Source organism: Heterocephalus glaber, unplaced genomic scaffold (assembly GCF_053883595.1).
Source record: "Heterocephalus glaber isolate CG9 unplaced genomic scaffold, H.glaber_assembly_v1.0 deba00000901, whole genome shotgun sequence".
NCBI classification, from domain to species: Eukaryota; Metazoa; Chordata; class Mammalia; order Rodentia; family Bathyergidae; genus Heterocephalus; species Heterocephalus glaber.
Window position 1 is genome coordinate 12,522,933 of NW_028258171.1, and position 20,644 is coordinate 12,543,576.

Consider the following 20,644-nt stretch of genomic DNA (forward strand, 5'->3'; position numbering starts at 1 on the left):
CCTGTAAATTCACCACCGAAGCACAGAAAGTACAAATAATACGACACATTTTCATTACAGCATCTCTGGGTGTTCATGTAGTCAGTAGAGGGAGAAGATATGGTTCTAAATGCTGTTTATAATGCCTACACAGACGAGTGTGTGTTTCTTGGTTATTTGTTTTCTAATTTACTGAAAAAGTGTCTGAAAGTGAATGAGAGGGGAAGAGTGATACAGTGATACAGCCACAGAAGCACCGAACCATTTCCAGTCAAGTTGTTTGCAGCTCGCTCGGAGCACAGCATGCTGGGAATGACCAAGGCTCCCAGGAAGACCGCGAGCTGTTGGAGCTCAAAGGTGAGAAACACAGAGCTCTGCTTCTTCCTTCCCTCCGTGCATTCCATTCCCTGCAGTTTCCACCCGAGTCCTGCTCCCCCTGTCACCCAAAGGAGCGATGCTATGAGTGAGATCAGTTCAACCCGGGAGCCACTGTGAAGTTTTTAGAACCGATTTCCTAGACTCTGAAAAGGGGGCCAGAATTCAGTTCCTCCTGACTGATTCCTTACTTTGCATGCATCCAGCAACGCTGCTCAGCACGCCCAGACCACAGGCAGTCTCCTTCCCCTTCTCCACTGTGACCATTATTCCCTCGCCACTGTCCCCTCGATTGACTGTGAATATTGGGCGAAACTTCCTGGCTGTTTGGGATGTGAAGTTACAGGTGTGGGACAGGGCGAAAAAGATCAACCAAGGGTTCAGTACAAAAGAGACAAGGCCACAAACAGCAGCTCACTGGCCCTCGAAGTGACCCTGCTGCCTCTCTGTTCTCCAGACACTGCCCAGGGCCCACTCCACCTCCTTCCCAGGTAAATGGCAAACACAGGAAGAAGGTGACCATTGATGCAACAGGATGCTGAAGGAAGGCCCTCAGAAGAACAGCATTTTTTTTCCTGAAGAAATACTGAGTTTTAGTCTCACTACATTACTGATATCATAAAATTCAAAAATAAAAGCAAGAAACTCCAATGGTTATAGTACACTGGCCACGTGTTATGACTCAGAAACTCTGGTAGGTGCTTTCAACACATATCCTACTTAATCCCAATCGCCACTCTGGGCTGCAGGGGTCGGAGAGGAGACGCCTGAGTGAACCTGTTTCTGCCCTCGTGGAAGAGCCAAAACACAGGCCCCCCCTAGTGTGACGCCAAAGTCATGCTCTGCTCTGGGATCCCAGAGAAAGGAATAAAAACAGCCCACAGTTCAACTTTAAAAAGACCCTTGTCAAAGAGAGGGGTATCGTGGCATGGAGGAAGAAGCTTTGGATTGGGTCCAGTGCTAGCTTGGTGCCCTACTGGCCGGAGATCCTGGCCAGAGACTGGGCAGAGAGTGGAGTGAGGTTAAGGATGAGCACCCACTGATGCCTCCTGCTTGGGGACTTTCAAGCTAAGCTGGCCAAGGGGCCTGACTCTCCATTTAGGTAAATTTCAATTCTTTCTGCCTACACCTTTCCTGCCCCTGGAAGCAATCTTTCCTCAGGATTCTCTGGTGGTAGAAGATCTTGGATTCACCCCAACCTCAGCTCACTGTACTTGGATGGGAAGGAGTCCTCAGGAGTCAGTCTGCCTGGATGTGCCAGCCTGTCGCTAAGCCCAGCAGCAAGGCTGGGGCAGTGAACAGGCTGTGAGCAACAAATTGATAAGCCAGGTCTGGAAACTGAACCACACAGTGGAGTGGTGTGTGTGTGTGTGTCTCTGCATTAGTATGTGTATAAGTGTGTGTGAGGAATATGCATGTGAATGTATGTACGTGAGAGTGGGTGAAATTGTATGTATGAGTGGATATGTATGTGAGAATGTGAGTGTCAGGGTGTATGCGTGTGCAAGAACACATGCCCGAGAGTGTGCTCTCTCCTCCCTGCAGTACGGGGACGCTCATTACTCACTGGTTCTGACAAGACTCTCTCCTCAAGTAGGGGCTAACCTTTGCTTAGAAAGAGCTGAACAAACACTAACACAATTTCTAATGGCTCAAGGCTTCATCCCTAGCCTGATCCTCACCCCCACTTTAAGCACCTGCCTTAGAAAATTCAAGTTTGACAAAAAAGTGAACTGTGTGTGCCAGGCAAGACCTGAAGACATGGCCCCTACCTCCTGGTCTCTGTGGGAGAGTAGGAGCCTCTCTCTAGTGAGTACCAGTTAGCAAACTCAGATTGGGGATTGAACCCAGGAGCTTTGCTCTGAGCTACCATTCATCCCTACTCCTGTTTATTTTGAGATGGGTTCTCACTGTAACACAGTTGCCCAGACTGGGCTTGAGTTTGCCTCCGCCTCCTAGAGTGCTAGGATTCCAGGTGCAGACCTCAGTGTGTTTACTGTGAACCTCCCTCCAAGCTGTGTGGAGGGCAGAAAGGATTTCAATATATCCCACAGATATGTACAATCCCCTCCTGTTCTTCCTTGCTAGGCCTGCATACACAAGCATTTACAGCAAAAGCTTGTGCTTGGTGCCATTTACTTCCTTTTTCACAACAGTTTAAATCCAAATGTGCCATTTTACTCATTGTTTAAACCATAAAAATGTATTCTAATTGCCATTATTCTCTCAGTAGTAATGGAATCAGCTAGGGCAATGGCGACAAATACGGTGTCAGAGCTGAAGACAGACTTTAAAGTCAGACAGATTTGGGTTTAAATCCCAGCATTCTGCCAGCTGTGTGGTCATGGACCCCTTAGCTAACTGTGATGGATACCGAGTTGCTCAGCAGAATCCTCTCTAAAAGGTCAGGCATCCTCCCAGCTGCTGGGGACATCAGCTGCTGACAGATGACCCTGGGAATTGCCATTGACCACAGGGAGCTGCCTTGCTGAAGTCTATACTCCCTCCTAGGCATGTCCAGTGGCCAGTGACCAACTGGGGCCCCCTTCCTCGATTTGGGGACAGAGCTGAAGGACCATCCAGCTGCAGAACTCTGCAGATTGGCTGAGGGCATGGCAGGTCAGCTTTACCCTCTGCTCAATGCTGGCTCCCTCACTTCCCTCCAGGTGGATCTACTAAGATGACCCACCTCTCTGCAACTCTCAGAGTCTGTGTCCAGGGCACAGAACACTCAGCTTCAGTCTCCTTATGTGCAATATGGGGATAATAACAGTAACTGCATCATAGGACTGTGATCGGCATTATCTGAGATCACACATAAAATATTCTTCTGCACAGTGCTAAGCATATTGTAAGAATTCAATACATAGTGTTATTTTCATAAGAATTATAAAAAATATACATCCGTAAACTATTGAAACATTGTCATACTCATGTTTTGATTTGTGGCTTGGTCAATTATAATTATTCAAACATGGGGTAGATTGTAGTGTTGTTCACAACCATTTGGTGTCTTTCCATTTTGTCACATGACCTGCAGAACCTCCTGTAGGGGGAGCATGTGTTGGGCCCCACTGTCATTAGTGGCTACGTGATTTTTACTAGCCTAAGAGATACTGACTTTCCACCAGCTCTTTTGCTCTTCTCTGTCACACAAATCAGTGGCGTGTTGATAAACCAGCTTTCAACAACAACAACAAGACACACACATTTTGATTTATAGTTTTTGCCATTTATAATGGAATGAATACCTAGTTGATTCTAGCCTATCAACATGGCGTCACTGAACATGAAGTTGGCAAGAGATTTTGGCTCTTGAGTTGGAGTAACCCAGCTCTGTATACCATTGCATCTGTCCCCAAAGTGCCTTGAAATGAAAATACACATGGAACAGAACCTTGGACTGCCTGCTATCATATAACATGAGCAACAAAGAAATTTTTGTTTGATAAAGCACTAAGATGTTGGGATTTTTAAATTAAATTTTTATTAGTGCACATTTGCAGTACGTAATGATTACATTCGTCATGTACATAACACATCTTAATTCTTTCTTCATCCCCTTTCACTTCCCTTCCTCTCTCTTCCCCCATCTCTTGGTCTACTTCTTCTTTGCAAAAGATCAATTTCCCTTTTCCTATGATCTATCCTTTATTTTGCTTTTTATTTTTATGCTTTGGGTTTCTCATGTAAGAAAAAACATATGATATTTAAGATGTCAAGATTGTCACTGCAGCAGAACTAATTCGGATAGCAATTGTGATTTTTCTCTTTGTGACTTATTAACTTAATATTTGTGGACTATGACCCCACAGTGATTCATGGTAGGAAAATAATGAAGAAAACAGAGTTCCTTTTCCTTAGGAACCATCATTGGTCTGAAATGACCACCATGCTGAGATTGATAATGTTCACTTAAGAGTTTACTCTCTCCAATAAAGAAGTCTAGGATATTCTAACTAACCACAGAAACAAAGCTTCTCTACCTCTTAGAGAAAATATAAGCCATCTGCTTTCCCTATAAGAGACAGGCAGTTCTGGTCACAATTTGAAGTCCAGAGATACTCTGTACAGCTGTGATGCACCAACATTCAGAGATTGCCTTGCCTTAGACAGGAAGCTTTCACATTATAGATGCCATTCACATGGCAGGTGCTTCCTGCAGTGAGATAGAGGAACCACTTCTGGCCTCAGGGTACAGCAAAAGAAACTGTGGCCTTATCCAGGATTTATAGTTTCTTGGGTGAAAATTGACTGATGGAGTCTCTATGCTCTTGCTTGGAGTTCTGGGAGTGGTGAAAGAATCCATGCAGCAGTTGTTGTGACTGAAGGCATGAAACTTTAATAAAGTGGCAGGGAGGCAGCTGTGAGGTCATCAGCACCCTGCCTGAGGCTCTGTAGAGAGCATGCCTTTCTGTGGGTATTCTAAACCCAGATACGTGTGTTGTTAGGCCGTTACCAAGTATGTTCAACCAGGGTCAAAAGTATGCCTTTCCTGGGCCAAGCCTTTGTGTACATATGGGGTTTTACATCCCAGAGAAGGACTACAGAACAGGTCGCTTTTTTGCACATGCTGGCTTCTCTTTCTGGAAGGCCCTCGCCTGCAGGCTTTCAGTCCTTTTCCAGAAAGCTGTTTCCTCTAGGGCTCCTCCAGCTTCCTTCCTGTTCACCCTGGGCTGCCACACTCTTCCAGGTGGCACATCATTGAGAAAAACAAAACTGATTTGAGATCCATGACTTTTCAGTCTCTACAGAGAAAATCTCAGTTATGCATCTGAGATCTTTTTGCTAACTAATTAAACATACTTTTAGAAATATATGTGATAAAAGGAAAAAAATCGTGGGACTACTCTTTGTATAGGAATGCTTTGACTGTTCTTCCAGAGACTCAACTACTAAATAGTGCTAAAACACAGTAGCCTTCTTATTCATCCCTCAAGTTTCCAGCAAGATCTAAATAGCTATTAGGAGAGACTTTTTAAGAAATAATTTTTTAAAGTGTAAAAGCAGAACATGCTCATTTCAGGAAAATGAGATAATAAATGACTTAGAGAAAAACAGAAAGCTCAGTTTTATCAGAGACTATAAATAAGCTTGGTAATAAATAGCAATGTTTTGAAATTTTGTATATATTTATGTATACACACATGCCTATTTCTATATAAAGTAGATCAACAAAATTGGGGTCATATTCATCCAGCGCTGTCTTGAGACCTTTTCACTTTTGTCCTTCTTTCACTTAATAGGCTACAAATATTTTTTTCATCATACTAAGTATGCAACTGCCTCCTTGTAAGCTATAAAATACTTTGATTACACTTAGTATGTGTCTGGTACTGCTTGCAGGGCTTTAAATATATCATCGTTCTTCTCAAAACAATTTTTCCAGGAGATAGAACAGGACAAGAAAGGTTTAGTGGACCAGAGTGGTAAAGCTTTTAAGAAGCACAGCAGGGAATCAGTCTCAGATAGGCTGGGACCAGAATTCATGCTATTAACTGCTCAGCTGTAGTGTAATTAACTGTATAGGTCACCATGATTTATTTAATTCAGCTTCTATTTTAGGATATTTAGTTTGTTTTCATCTTGTTGCAAAGAGCTGAAATGAAATTCATGTTGTAAATATTTGAACATACTCTTGATTATTCCTATTTGCTGAAGTGAAATTGCTTATCAACAAATTTTCTCATTTAGAAGCTTTTTAAAATCGTGTTACCAAAATGCCCCTCTGTGGAGTTATCCAATTTATACTCCCCCGAAGGTGCTAAGAGTAATTTTCTCCTGTATCTCTGACTCCACCTATTATCAATGATACCTTTGTGTTTCTTTTTGTAATCAGGAAAAAATGGACTCTCTTTTTATCAATTCACATTTAAATATTACCGGGGAGCTTTTATTTATTTATTTTTAAAGCTTCTGAATGATCTTTTCCTAGTTAAGGGATAAGTTTTCATTGGTTTTATTTGTAAAGCACTTAGTCGAGGTTTTGGGACATAAAGTATTGCCTAAGTGTTTATTAAATAAGTTAGTTTCCCATTGTTAGTAACTATTGTCAAGGCCCATTTCACCAGCAAGAAATATTAGGGGCCAAAAAATGGAAAATTGAGTGGTCTGCCAGAGAGGGGAAAAATGTCATGGATACCTAGTTTTAGTAGATAATGGTCAGAGTATATGGTTCACAGAATCGCTACTCTTTAGAATTTGTATAATTATTTTGTAGATAGATATATGTATGTGACATCCTCTGATAAACATTTAGTGGGCATTAAAGAAGAATATTCCCTTTCTATAGGAGAGAATATACATAAAATAAGAAGCATATGCATAATGTAAATTTGCAATATTTTCATATACATAATTATATTTGTTAATTGGATTATTCAGATAGACTATATTCTTGTTTATTATTAGTTTCCTTTACCTATAATATTCTAAAATGAGCAGGTGATTAACTTTCTCATGAAGATTGTGCTCTGATTATGTTCTTCTTTGTTACTGGAAGTTTTTGCCTTATGTAACCTGCGACTGTGTTGTTTGTTATATCTTCTTGGTGCGTTCATTATACATTTTAACATAGTTATTATCCTTCTATGGCTTGAAATCCATTTCATCTGATATTGTATACCCCTGACTCCTCCATGCTCCCTGCTGTTCATTTTCCCACCCTCTATTTTAAAACTAGATTTGTTTCTAAACTTAATCTGACATTTTTTCCCTTTCCATAAGGAAATTTGGGCTATTTCTATTTATTCTATTAATTGACATATTGGGCTTTATTCCATCTATGTTGTGTATATGAATTTTAATAAACCATTTTTCCCTTTTTAGTTTCACGAATTTTTCACATTTCTTTTAATAGCTTCATCCCACTCATCAAGTAATTTGTATGTTTTGTTATGTTTCTCCACTGTGCCAGCTGTTATCTTCCTATATTTCATCATGTGAATAAAGATGGTTCACACTGGCCCATTACTAAGTCAAAAGTAAAAAATAACTTTGAACCCCAACAATGCTACTGTATTCTACAAAATGCTTTACTTGATATTCATGATCTCTTGGAAATTAAGAAACACTATTCTAAATAATTTCTAGATCAAACAGGAAATTAAGCTAATTCTATAAAATATGCAGATTAAGGACAGCCACTTATAAATACATATTGTGGGTTAGCTGGGAAACCTAAGTCTCCTTTATAATATTATTCCTGTTATCAGGGCCATTTTCTTGGGTTCAAAGACAGTAGATACAAGACAGGACCCAGAGGAACCCAAGCCAGGCAAGACTGTTTCTGCTTGAGCAAGAAGGGAGTTGCAGCTTTGACAAAGGGCAAGCCAGGCTGGCAGCTCTTTGAACAAAGAAAAAGGAGTAACTAAGACAGAAAAAGCTCCCATCAAAAGTTGCCATCCAGGTCCCCCATAGGGATCTGGGCTTCAAGCTGGCCAGGAGAGCCTGGTGGGAGGCAGCTCCTTGGTGAGCTTTGTCTGCTAGGGTAAGGTGGGCTTGCAGGAGGCTCACAGAATCTGTGTCAGTATGATGTGTTTGTAGCTCTGGGGCTGCATGGGGAGTCCCAATCCCCATTTTTGTTTTTGGTTCTTCTGTGAAAGCACAAAATAAGCTCAATACCTGAGGGATCCTTCCCAGAATTTTGATCATTTATCTGGTTTGGGATGGTCCCCAACTGTCTCATTCCCACTAGAAGCACCATTCGTAGGTGAAACTTGGCAAACTAGAAGCACTGTTTCTCTTCTTCTCCTCAACCTCTCAGACCTCAAATAAGGTCATAGGTTCTTTCTTAGCTCTCATGTACTTTCAAAGCTCACTCACAATGGTGACCAGATCATCCAAGTTCACTGCTGTTATCGCAGTATTAAGTTATAAGTGGGTATAGCTCAGGTAAAGTCTCTGCCTAGTATGCCCAAGGCCCTGGGTTCAAACCCAGCACCACGCACACACAAGTTATGAATTCTATGGAAAAATATAGGGGTCTCTTTGGCTCTTTTAAAAAGACTTTAAAAAATAACATTGAAGATAGGTCATAAGTAAGAAACTAAGTATCTAAGATCAAAGCTAAGAGTCTCCTTTAAATTTCACTATAAGAAAAATATCAGCAATGTTTCCATCCATCTCTCAGCCTATAAGACACTTTAGGCGGGATAAAACCCACACTTGTTAGAGCCACACCTTTAAGCAGCAGTGATGAACATTCATTTTAAGTGAGCACTTGTGGCTCAGAAACATCACTGGGAACAAGGCTCAGCTAATGGCACCGGGGCAACCAGGTTCAGTTGGCTGGGTATCAGTTCTATTTCGTGGTAGGCAGAATAATGGCCCCACAACATCCACACCCTAATCCCCAGAGCTTGTTCCCCTACATGACAATATGGCAATATGTTCTCTTACAAAGCAAAAAGGATTTTGTTGATGTGATTAAAGATCTAGATTATCTGAGTGGGACCAATTTTATCACAGGAGTCCTAAGGGCGGGCGGCTTTCTATTAGCTCTGTTCTCTGTTGTGTTGTCACAGTGTTGTTATTTTATTTATTCCTAATTTGAAAAGTGGCTATTATTCTCCAGGGAAGCAGGAATGACTGGGCCATGGAGTAAGGAATCAGTGACACATGCCACCTCTGCCTGTACCGCCCCGCACCCTGAGAAGCAGTCCATCCATTAGAAAGGCACAAATACCATAAGGCCTGAAGCATACAGGTGCCCTTTCTGGTGACTCAAGATGCTGTAGGGTCATAAGAAGGTGTGCAGATGCACTTTGTTCTTTTACTTATGAGTTTGAGAAGTGTGTCATCCTTTCATATTGATGAACCAGAATTGCTTCTTGGTACTACCTTTATAAAGCCTAAAGAGAAGGAAAATAAAATTACCCTTGATACTCCTCTCCCTCTCACTGCCACTGCTTCAATTATTCTGGGAACAAATTAAAACACAATCTTATTCTAATAATTGACCAGGTATCTTATATAGTGCTTATTTTACATTTGGGTTTTTTCTCCCCAGTATTGAAAGGTTTGTTAGGTTCCATTACTTACAGACCAGTTTCCATCTGCAACAAAATTAATAATGACCATCAGTATTATTCAGAAAAATAGACTGAAACCTTGTGTGATATTTTTCACTTTCCCCCTCACCATCTTTGTCAATTCATTTCCATGCCCGTAAACTGCAGCTCCAGCCTAGTGAAAATAGGAATGGTCTCCATGGCAACAGTTTTCTCTCTGCTAGTTAGAATCTAGCATTTGACTCCCACAGAACTAAACCTCGCCATGGGAATTGGTGGGTTTTGTAAACGAACTAAATAACGGTGCGATCATTTCCACAGGAAAGCCTATGATAAGCTTGCAAAAGCAAGGCTGGGTTACTCGAGGTGACCGCCCAACCTGCAGCAGCTCCACACAGAACCATGGGCAGGATGTGACCAGCGACCTGGAGCTCGCAGGGCTCCTCCCCAGCAGGTCCAGGCTGTGCCACCTGGCCCTCTTGTGAATCTCAATGATGCTCCACATAAGATGAGAAAATAGATTTGAAAGTTCCTCAGAGCGAATGACCAGCATTAACCCCAACTGCCTTCCTTCTTATTTCCAGAAACTTTTAGTTCCTTAAAATTCCCAGACCAGATCTTAAGGCATCTAGTATAGTATGGATTTAATTCTTATTATTTTTTTCTCCATAAAGATTAGGAGCTACTGACCAACATGGAAGGGCATACTTGGAATCCTAGCTAGTTGGGAGGCTGAGGCAGGAGGGTTGCAAATGGAGACCAGCCTAGGCAGCACAGCAAGATCCCATCTCAAAATAAGAAATAAAAAATGCCAGGAATGTAGCTCAGTAGTAGAGTGCTTGCCTAGCATGTGTGAGGCCTTAGATTAAGAGCTGCTATTGGACAAGAATACTCTTCTCTTTACCACCCTTTCTCCTTCTTAGTAATCTATCTTATTGTAATACTTTGAAAAATCTATGGAGACATTTTCAAGGTTTTTTTTTTTCCATTTTAAAATCTAACATGATATGTGTTTTAAATAATGTTTTGCAAATATTTTCCTGATAACATTTATACAACTCCTAACTGTTAATGCCCACAAGGAAAAACTTTAGTCCATCTAGCAGTGTATAATTAACAAATCGAATTCCAGGTGACCCGCATCCCTGAATCTGCTAGGCCAGGAATTTCTTCTGAGCAGTGGGACTCCCCACTGGAGCAGCAAATTCTGAGGGGGACAGGTGTGTCCTCAGCTTGGATCCAGCAGGAAGGGGTGCACAGCTTTGAATGAGGGTGAAAATATTCCACGCTGTGCTGAGCTCCCTGACATGAAGGTGAAGTCACGACCCCTGGAACAGTGATGCATTCTCTAAGTGAGCCAGCCTCAGAAATCCACTGCAAGTATGAGACAGGAACCCTCAGTGACTAGCCTGTCCTTGTCCCCACCCAGCAGAAGATCCGCTGGCCAAGTCTAGTAAAGTCTGCCCTCCAGGTTGTGTGTTTTCCTTGTCCCTAGACCCAGGTGCCAGCTTTCCTCCTTGTCCCTCTTCTCAAAATTTAGGAAAGATCTGAAATCCATTATCCTCTCACTGAAATTCATCCACATTAAATATTTATCTAAACCGAAGATTTCCCTTTTAAATCTTTTATTTCTAGATGTTAAATGAAAAACGTTGTAGTTAAAAGAATTTTTGGTAATGTTGAGAAGGGCGGAAAGGAAAGGAAAACTTGAGATCACATTCATCTTACCCTGCTGGCTACAAAGCCAAACTTGACATTAGCTTGCTAGGATGAAGCTGCCCTCTTCCATCTTGGCAACTTCTTCCTTGGGGTAAAAAACATCCCTGGGAGGCCACTGGAGGCCAGGTGCTATTGGTAGCCAGGGCGGAGGGATTGGTGCCCCTTGAACATCAGCTTCTCCCAGGACCCTGCACCCAACCTGCTGTGGTAGACTCACAAGCTAGCAGCTCTCTTACTGTAGCCCTGTGATCGACCTCTTGGTGAGCACATTTTCAGGTTTACATATTTTCAGGAGACCTCTGTCTCCTCCTGGCCTCCTTCTCTGGTTCCTTTAAGCTTAGTTGTCCTCTGTTGCTTAATCAGTTCCTTCCATAATCGTGTAAGGTCAAATTCCAATAATGAATCTATTTATCTATCATAACATACATATAACATTGAAATATATATCCCCAGTACTGGGGATTGAATCCAGGCCTTGCACATTCTAGGCAAGTACAAAGCACGATACCACTGAGCTACATCCCCAGTCCAACATTTAATTCTAAATAAGCATAGTCTTCCTCAATAACCAAGAATGCCATGCACATAAAAATCAAATTGAAATGCAAATAGGAACCCATCAAGATACCACTTCATATCCATTAGGACGAATATTTTTTTAAAAGGGCAAACTAAGTGTTAGAGGACTGGAGAAATTGGAGCCCACACACATTGCTTGTGGGCAGCTGCTTTAGAAAACAGCTTGGAGGTTCCTTAAAAAGTTCAACATGGTTACCATATGACCCGATGGTTCTGCTCCTAGGTACATACCCAAGAACAGAAACATACATCCATACTGATAGGTCTCCCACTACCTCAGCAGCTATTATGAATAGTAGCTGCCCTCTTCCTATGGTGCCTTGCCCCCTCACCTGTGTGACGTCATGCCAAGATGGTTGCTCCCACCAAAGAACAAACCCTTCTTCCCAGCATGCCCCTGTTCCCATCTAGAGAGTAACCTAATACTTGCTCACCTCCTACCATCTAGTGACATCACTGGCTCCTCCATTCCCTAGTCACTACCTCACTCAACCCCACCTCAGCCCCTACAAGTCCCACCCCAGTCTCTATAAAAGACTCTCCCTGCCCGGCCATATTGCTTTTGTCTCTCCTTTGTTCAGAGACAGCCCAGCAGATCTATTCCCCTAATAAAGGCTTGTGGTGGCCTGGTCTGGTCTTGGTTTTCGGCCCTTTTACCTGACACATACCAAAGTATTTTTAACTGCTAAAACATGGAAACAGTCCACATGTCCATCAATTGATGAATGGACCCATACAATGGAACATCACTGAGCTATCAAAAGGAGAGTTTTGTATATGCTACAGTGTTGATGAACCCTGAGAATATGTTGACTGAAAGAAACCAGATGCAAAAGGCCACATATTGTATTGTATTGTAATTATACCAAATGACCAGGATAGGAAAAAAAAGTAGAAAAGTAAATTAGTAGTTGTCTGGGGGTAGGGGGAGGGAAAATGGAGAGTGACTGCTAATGGGTTCAGGGTTTCTTTTGGGGGTAACTAAAATATTCTGGAATAAGATAGTTGTGATGTTTTCCCAACTCTGTGAATACAATAAAATCTATTAAAATTTACTTTTAAAAAGCTGAATTTCATGGTATGTAAATTACACATCCATAAAGCAACTAAAAAAAAAGTTCTTTATAAATGGAGCAGGGCTTCATTTGTATAAAACCTAAATAAAATTTGAAATGTGGGCAATTCTATTTTCAGTATAAAGCTAGTAGAAATCATGAAGTCTCAAAATGATTATTAAATATAGGGTTGTATTCACTTAGAAGGAAAACAGTGATCCCAAGAAACCGTTACTAATTCACAGGAAATAATTACTGTCAAACAATCTTACTAACATTATTTTACAAAGGGATTTTAATGAATTTAACATGGTATCCTTGTGGAAAGTAAGAAAGAAATTTAGCTAGATTAGTATTTAGTTGGGTGGACCACAATGTGTTATATGGCAGAAGGGATTTCTGAAGGCATAACACAGATTTCTAAAGGTGTTTCTGTTTGGTTGAACATTTTTATTTCAATGGAGTAGAGGGCTTAAAGGCCGTGTATTTAAGTTAAATGACAGACTTAGGATTCAAACAGATTCTGACAGACTTGAGGACTCATCTCAATTGAACTAGATTAAGTACATTGCCTGTGATAAAATCTGAAAACATTTGTATAAGCACTAGGTTGTAAGATGTGATTTTGTGGACACGTGTAAAAGGATTAGGTATTTTAGAAAGCAGGCTAAAGAGAAGTCCACAATGTGCTGTACATGCAGCTAAGTTAACTGATGAAGATCTGTCTTTGGGAGGATCAACAATTCCAATATCTCTAAAGGCTACTAACGTTCCTAACACCCAGGTTCCTGTCTTCCATCTGAAAGATCATGATATCATTACAACCAGCAATGTGCCAATAATTTCTGAACTTCCCTTGCAGCTACGATTGGCCACTGACATGTAGCTTATGTTTTGAGAGAGCATTCTGAGAAAGTTCTCTATAGTGAACTGCCTTACACGAAAGGTGGCCCATTGCCCTTTCCTCCACGCCTTCTTTGCCCGTCTGGATCATGGCCTCAGTGACTGGAACTCTAGCTGCCATTTTGAACCACAAGCTAACTTGGAGGGTGAATAACACATGCCAAGGATGGTGGAGCTGAAATACAGAAGGCACCCAGGAGCCTGATCACAGTGTCGCCACTGTAAGCTGATTGCCACCTCTGTATTTATACTGCTTGAATAAGAAGTAACTATTTCATTTAAGTCAAGATGTGGCGAAATCCAATCCTAGCATGTACAAGAGACTAATAAAAAGTGAGCAGAACGGCCTCAATGACTCTGTAGCTTCTACTCCCACTGCTTCCTGTCAACTCCACAAGGGGAAAGTTCCTACTAGTAGCAATTTTTGTTTCATTTTTACTTGAAGGAAGAAAAATCCAGGTTGTCTCTAACATTAGCCTAATATCACAGCTGTCAGACACCTTTGGGTTGGTAAAGATTGTGTTGAACCGAAAATTCATCTGTCTTAGGGTAGCTACTTCTCAATTCCAGTTGACTGCCATTGCATGGAAGTCTGGGAACATTTTGAACTGCACTGGTTGACATTGTTGGGGCTGTTCCAAACTCATCAGTGGGCTGGCTTCCATGTGCAAGCCATACTATTCAGTTCCTCTCATGAACTGGGGTCTGTGCTGAGAAATCACTGTGCTCCCTCTTTGAGCACAGTGTTTGATTCTGGGCAGCCCCCGCTGAGGACAGGAAATGAGAGTGATGGGGCAGAGGGAGATGTGAGAGTTGTCTCTAAATACTAAAGGATACAAATTTTATCTCCTGGGTCCCTGTGAGGGTGACACTAGCTAAAGAATGCTGATGACAAAGTGGATTTCATTTCAATATAAATAGAACATTCAACTCAGAGCTGCCAGGATGGGATGCCCGGAGGGGGAAGTTTCCTGGCCTGGAGGTTGGGTATAGGACGTCAAGCTCTGGTTAGAGCTTCTAACAAGATACTCTGTGATTCGGGAGCAACGCAGCATAAATCTACATTGGAAAAGAAGAAATATGACTGTTACATTGTTTGCTTTAAAGTTATAGGGACAATCCAGTAATTTGGATATTTGTTAGACAAAGAACAGGGAATAGTTCTTATCAGACCATTCTCAATGAATAGGGCCATTGTCTATAATAATTTTTTTCTCTCATCTTTCTTTGGTCATTCAATACAGGCCCCAGCCCAAGTGTAAAGAAGCAACAATATGCACAGAGACAAGAGCGTGAGTTGTGTGTAAATGGTAAAGAAAAGCCTGGAGCTTTTCTGTGGGAAATATCCACACAGAAGTTATAGTGAAAGAACCAGAGAAACATCCATAAAAATAATGTATAAATCTTGGAAATATAATGTTTATTGGGGAAAAAAGCCAATTGCAATATAATAGAAAGGTTAAAAATGAAGGCTTTGGAATGACATTTTAGAAATGAAGGACAGGAGTTGGGGTGGGGTGGACCAGATTGGGGGTGAGCTAGAGAGAAGGAAGCGTGGCTATAAATGAGCAACCCTGGGAATACTTGTGGGGTTGGAACTATTCATTATCTTGATTGTGTGGTGGCTACACAGACGTACACAGGTGATAAAACTGTATCCAACTTAATACACGTGCATACATAATTACAGGTAAAACTGAAGAATCTGAATAAAACCAATGGATTTTACCAATATGGTTATCTAGTAATATTGCAATACTACATTATAGTTTTGTGAAATGTTACCATGGGGGAAACAGAGAAAGGTATAGGTGGGCTTTCTGTTTATTATTTCTCACAACTGCATAAGAATGTATAGTTAGCTGAATTAAAAAAGAAACAAACCACACTTGAAAAGTGAAAGTATTCTTGGTTTTCTGTTCTATGATAGAAATTCTTAAAAATTTCACTCCCACAGAAAAACTGGGTGATTTTCATTAATAATATTATTTTCAAAGCCAAGGAAAGAGAGCAGGCTTGGGAACCAGACTGCCTTGAGTGAATGCTGGCTGCCCCACAGATTATCTGTGAAACTTTGGAGAAACAAAACTCTGTGCCTTTATTTCTTTCTTAGCAAACTGGGGTATGAAGAGTGCCCACATCACTGAGTCATCAGGATTAACTGGCTCAACATATGTTCGATGTCTTCAACAATGCCTCAAAGCACAAAGTATGAGAACAGATGATACCAGAATAGGGACAATTAAATAGAAAGAATGTAAAAGAATATTCAGGGGTAATAAATACAAATTCAGAACAGAGTCACCTCTGATGATGGGTAGGGCGACCTTTGCCTCCGTTGTGTGTTACTGCACTATTAAGTCCTGGATAGAATCCATCTGTATGCAAGCCCTGATGAAGGTGCAGGCTGCCTCCAGTCCCTGGGCCTTTTCACATTCATCCCTTTCCCTAGAATTCCCTTTCCCTGGATTCCCTTTCCCTGGATTCCCAGCAATCTTACCTCATCTTTCAAGATCTAGTTCAACTATGGCCTCCTACAAGATGTTGACCTTGGCTGCCCCACCAGGAAGGAGGATTGGTCACCTCTCTGACAATACTTCCATCCACCTCTGCTGCAGCACTCATTCCTCCAAGACTGTCTCCCACTAGAGCTCCTTGAGGTCAAGGACAGGGGTGGGGAGCAACGGTTGACTTTAAAGGAATGAACAGAGTTTGGAAAACCATTTTATCACATGCCACAAAGTTAGGAACCAAGAGAGGGTGCTGCAGCAAGTTAATTGACCTTTGATTTAATGCTCATGATGCAACTGGATTATGGTCTGGACTCTGCAGTGCAAACATATATCATTGTATCATTAGATGCACTATTATGGCTGCCTCCATATTGTGAATTGATTCAAAATGTTTTTTATCCTTCATGGTCATTTTGACTTTGGGGAACAGCCAGAAGTTGCACAGTGCCAGATGTGGTGAACAAGGTAGATGAGGATGCACTGTCATGTTTTACAGGCATTTAGCAGCAACATTCCTCATATTTCTTTTTTATCACACCTCATGAAAACACTCAGGAAAGAGGTCTTCCAGAACTGCTTTGGAAAGTGGTTTCATTGGGATAAGTGTGTTTGAAGTGAGGGGGAATCTTTTGAGTGGGATTAATGGCAATGTGTCTTTTACTGTAATACACTTTTAAAATTTAAACATTCACCATATGTTCCAATCACCTCTCGAAAGCAGGATAAGTGCACATTCTCAAGTGACATAACGCCTCACACAGGAAAGACCAGCACACCACAATCTGTATCTGGTAAGAAAAATTGCCAACATTGTGGGTGAATTTTAACATAGTTTTTTCTTTTGCCAAGTGAGAAAATAATGGAACATATCTTACAAGAACAAAACTTTTAATTAGAGGATATACAGTTTTTAACACAAATTTCTGTATCAGTCACATTAAAAGAGTAACCTATTTTGAGTACATTATATATATTCTTATGTGATTCATTCTTTAAAAAAAATCCTTTTGGCAAATCTTGTAGCTGCATAGTTCATGTCCTCATTTAGGTGCCCAGAGGTAACATTTTCTTGCCTGATTAGGAGCTTACTCCAAGATGCTATTTCCTTAATTCTGCTCATACCCAACAGTGTTGCTAATGTTAAAATAATGAATACACAGCTATACCAAATTAAATTTCCCAATTGTTTCACAGTGCAGAGGTTTTCAGGGTTAAGTGGTCTTCTAGCAGCTTGGGGAAAAATCATTGCATTGCATGAACAACTTTGGCCTTTTGAATATTTATCTGTACATGTTATACAGGCTGTGGCTCTGTCCCCAAAGACCAGTCCTGAGAATTTTCATCTTACAGGAGTTATAGCTAGGAGCCAATTCATGTGACAGTGCAGGAAGACAGCCACTGTCTTAGTTACTTTTCTCATTGCTGGGATGAAAGACCTGATACCCACAAGTTAGAGAAGGAAAGGTTTACTTTAGCACACAGTTTGTAGAGGTTTCATTTGTAGGCAGCTGGCTCCAAAGCTGTGTGGCACAGCAGAGGGGCATTGCAGAGGAGAAACAGTCCATGGCATGGCAGACAGGATGCAACAGCAGGAGCCTGCCTTTCCCTTTTATACCATCTAGGCTACAAGCCTTTTGGGTGAGGCCACTCACACCCAGATGGGGCTTCTGTTTTCACTAAATCCATTCAGCCACACCCAGAACTAGGCTAATTCTAATCTGTAGACTAATCTAGTACCACATACCCTTAATCCCGGTGTTTTACACCTTAGATCCAGCCAGCTCCAAAAAGCCCCACCTATGAGTGGATGAGGGTTTGGGGGGGGACATCTAGATACAAGCCATGACAGCCACCAATCCTTTTCCCAGTGAGCATGGTACAAGGATACTGAGCAAAGGCTCTCATGCTTTCTTCCTGATGGAGCACTTGTCAGTCTGCCTGTCTGCTGGTCTGTTCATCAGGTCATTCCTTAGAGTGTGTCCTAGGTGAAAGCCATTGGTGAACCACAAGGGACATGAAGTCCAACATGACACAGATTTTGCCCTTAAGAAGCTGGTGTTCCAGGAGAGAAGCAGGCATGAAAAAACACACATAAAGTTTTGTGGTGCTTGACAAGGGTGTGCACAGGTGCTACAGAGTCAACTGTGGGAAGCCTGATGGCCTGGCTTGGTGGGGACTTTGAGCAGTCAGCATGGAGTGGGGAAGTCCCAAGAGGAATACAGGTCCAGAGGTGTCTGGATGCTTCTCTTTCCTGTAGCATTAACATTACCAACCAACTTGTTGAGTTTCTTACAATAGTAATGGCAGGCATTAGGCTTGGTTTTACTCTGCTAGCTTTCAGAAAAGATCTGAATTATGGTCTTCTTTAGCAGTACATTTTACTTTGTGTCTAGTAATCTACCAAGACAAGCCTGCCTTTAAAATCTGTTATAGAACCCTATTAACCCTGAATGTTTAATTCTTTGATGCTTCATCATTAAGATAGTCCTCCAGCACTTCAAAAAGCCTCAAAGACTTGACTTTGACCTGAGCAATCAACAAAAATTCAAAAGCAAATGGCTGGGTTAGATTTGGAATCACAAATTAAAATTAAAATTCATCCCATCTCAGCTATGAACATAGCTTACTGTAAGCACCATTATATGCTTTTCTTATTCTTTTACCCAGGCCTCAATATGATTTTTAGAAACATGAATGCTTCTTACCAGTTGGGACCTGGACACACAGTGGAGTCCTGCCCTTCCCAACCCTCTTGGGGAGATTTATTATAATGCTGCCAAAGAGGGTCACACCAACTTGGAAATGCCCTTAGAAAAAGTTACCTCCCTTTTTAAATTCATTCATCCAACCAATAAGTGTGATACATAATAAAAATACATAATATAGACACATCTTTATATGATTATATATAATTTTCCAGGCAGAGGGAATGAGCTTGGTATGAGTGAGAAATGACAAAAAGAAAGGAAAAAGAAAAAAAGAAGAGTGTTCTTAGAGTGAGTAAAAAGTGGTAAAAAGAAGAGTTCAGAGTGAAAGACTAGATCAGGTAAGGCTTTGTAGGTATGAAATTTTGGAAGTAATTGATGTGAAGCCATTGTACGTATTTAACAGGTTACTAGTTACAAAAAAGAGTTATTATAACCATCCCCATGGAAGACTATATTTTCCAAAGATGGCCATTCCTAATGAAGTTTGACAGAAGTGATCCCAGACACCTTCTGAGGTTAGGTTATAAAAAGGATATGTCTTCTGCCCAGGCTTTCAGTCTCTCTTTCCCTCTCTCCTTTCCTCCTCCTTCCCCCTTTCCTCTTCTCCCTGTCTTTCTTTTTTCCATGGATGCTCACCAGTGGAACTCAGCCAGCCAGCACCAACTTGCCAGCCATATGAATGAGTCCCCTTGGAAATGAATTCTGCAACCCTACACAAGCCTTCAGATGCTGCAGGACCAGCTAATACCTGTCTGCAACCTCAGACTCCAAGCAGAACCACTCAGCCAAGTCCAGCCCAGCTGCTCCTGCTTTCCCACCACAGAAAGTGTAAGTGATAACGAACTGTTCTGAGTCACTAAGTCATACCTGAGAATTAGATAATGATTGTAAGACTTTGTGGGTCATGGCAAAGATGTTGGATTTAATTCTAACTTTGACAGAAATCACTGGAGAGTTTTAATAAATTCACATGTTCTGGTTTACCAATGACAAAAAAATGTCATGCTTAGATAACTACAGGAAACTCTACTTGTCCCTAGAAATTTTATATGTCATTTCTCTCTTCTCCTGTCTCTTTATCTCATCTCTTCCATCTTTCACTCTTGGTTCCTCCAGCTCTTTTTCTCCTTCCCTTCCCTTGTTGTTTTCTTCCATTCTTGCAGGTATTCTTTATCCCACCCCCAACCCTCTTTGCTCTACATGAGGCCTCTCAGTGGACCTGTGAGTCTCAGTCACAACTACCACAGTGGAGAGAAGACTGGGCCAGGAGGAGAGGGCAGGCAGGTCTTCTTGGCAGTCCTCTAATACACACTGAGGGTGAAAAATTTTCACACAAAGCACCCAAGAAGAGTTGCATTTACATAACTTTCCAGTGCAGGTGTAATTAGCAGAGGAGTATAATGCAAATTATCCTAAACTGGGATTGTATATGAGCTACAAATGTGGGCTCCGTAAAGAAAAAGATAAAGTAGTCAAGCGATCCATGCTAAACTTCTTTGATATGATAAGCATAATGATGCAGGTACTGAATTCTATTAATATTCTTACGTGGCTTGGCATTATATTAATTTTCTCAACGTATATTTTCCAAAACCGTTAGTATGGTTTAAAAAAAAAGACCTGTAAATGTTACAGAGCACACTATCAACTCCCTAACACTTGAGGAAACCTCTTAAAAATGAGGTTGTGAACATAATTAGGAGCTTACTTTTTCAGTTAATAACACCTCTTCAGAACCATTTTATTTCCTATTGTGTGTCTGCTGGAATTCTTCTTCTCCTAGGAATTAAATTTGATGATCA

The 20,644-nt window shown here is 41.2% G+C and overlaps 1 protein-coding gene across 16 annotated transcripts in view; it reads right to left on the reverse strand.

Annotated features, from left to right (window-relative positions):
- Trim9 (tripartite motif containing 9) overlaps positions 1–20,644 on the reverse strand; it is a 118,811-nt gene that overhangs the window by 63,653 nt on the left and 34,514 nt on the right. The gene's annotated exons all lie outside the window — the stretch shown is intronic.